The following is a 1,953-nucleotide window of genomic DNA, read 5'->3' as shown; positions in this document are numbered from 1 at the left end:
TTTCTACAAGAGTTCGGAGCACAAATAAGAAGGGAAACGAAATTAAGAATCAATTGATTACATGTAGCAGAGAGGGAAAATGGAAATCTAAAATATCTCCGACCAAGAAGACAAATACCACAGCTGGTTTAAATTTTCCTGCAAGAATTTATATACACACATTGATGGATGTTGGTGCTTGGATCATTTCGAAGGTCGTGTTGCATCATTCATATCTTTGCTGTCCAACTCAAGCAGAGATGCTCAAACAGCACATGAAACTAAGTATGTCCATTGATAAACCCCATTTGTAAGGTTTATCTTGTATTGACTTTAGGAGATTTTATGACCTTTTACCCACATTTATCCAATGAAATAGCATGCTTTCATGATTGTCTCCTAATTTGTGTTTAAGAGTGAAAACATGCTTTCTAGGTCTTAAAATAGCTAAATTTAATTCACCTTGATTCCATTAGATGCCTTGATATGTTTGTTAAGTGATTTCAGATTTAGGAGGCAAAGATTGGATCAAGGGAATAAAGGAAAAGCGTGTAAAAATGGAAAACTCATGAAGAAATGAAGGAATCGCAAAAGCTGTCAAGCCGACCTCTTTGCACTCAATCGACCATAACTTGAGCTACAGAGGTCCAAATGATGCGGTTCTAGTTGCGTTGGAAAGCTAACATCCGGGGCTTCGAAATGATATAAGATCTGCTTTGGTTGCATTGCGCATGGGGGCGCGCACGCGCACAGTATACGTCCGCGCCGATGGGTGCACACAATTCACTTAATGCAATTCGTGGCCAGCGATTTTAGAAGCCTTGTGGGCCCAATCCAACTCATTTCTGATGCTATTTAAGCCAAGGATTGAAGGGGAATTAACATACTTTCACACATTAGTTTAGTTTAGTTTAATTTTTGGAGGAAAAGTTAGTTTTAGAGCTTCTCACTTCTCTCTAGGATTGGAATTAGGATTAGGTTTAGTTCAATAATCTAGATCTAGGTTTCAATTCATGCTTTCTTCTTCTACCTCTCAATTCTATGTTGTTACATTCATGATTCTTCTATTCTTTTGTTGTAATTTCTTTTATGTTGTTTCTATATTTTGTTGTAGATCTACTTTTGTTCCTTCAATTCTCTTTCAATTCAATTAGAGGTAATTCATCATAATTGTGCTTCTTTTGATTGTTGTTGTTAATTCCTTGTAGTAATTGTTGTTAGATTCTATTTTTGTTGTCAATTTCCTATGCTTTTCTTTTATGCCTTCCAAGTATTTGATGAAAATGCTTGGTTGGATTTTAGTATAGAATTTTCTCCTCTTGGCTTTGGTAGAGTAATTAGTGACACTTGAGTTATCTAATTCCTTTGTTGATTGATAATTAGAAGTTGCTAATTGATTTGGATACCACTAACGCTAGTCTTTCCATTGGGAGTTGGTTAGGACTTGTGGAATCAAGTTGATTCATCCACTTGACTTTTCTCCATGGTTAGAGGTTAACTAAGTGGTAGCAATGGACAATTTGTGGTCACAATTGAGGAGGATAACTAAGATAGGACTTCTAGTTCTCATATCTAGCCAAGAGCTTTGTTAGTTGTTAGTTTATTTCCTTTGCCATTTATATTTCTTGCCTATTATCCCCAAAACCCCAAAATACATCTCATAACCAATAACAAGAACACTTTATTGTAATTCCTAGGGAGAACGACCCGAGGTTCAATACTTCGGTTTATAAATTTAGGGGTTTGTTACTTGTGACAACCAAATTTTTGTATGAAAGGACTATTGTTGGTTTAGAAACTATATTGCAATGAGCTTTCATTTGTGAATTCTAAACCGTCAAAAGTCCTCTCATCAAAATGGCGCCGTTGCCGGGGAATTGCAATGGTGTTATGTTATTGGTTATTGTACATATGTGAATATTGTGAATATGTTTGCCTTTTGCCTCTTTGTTAGTTCTTGCTAGTTTTAGGATT

This window comes from Arachis ipaensis, chromosome B9 (assembly GCF_059453495.1).
Source record: "Arachis ipaensis isolate K30076 ecotype BB chromosome B9, ASM5945349v1, whole genome shotgun sequence".
Lineage (NCBI taxonomy): Eukaryota > Viridiplantae > Streptophyta > Magnoliopsida > Fabales > Fabaceae > Arachis > Arachis ipaensis.
Note: the sequence above shows the minus strand (reverse complement) of the source record.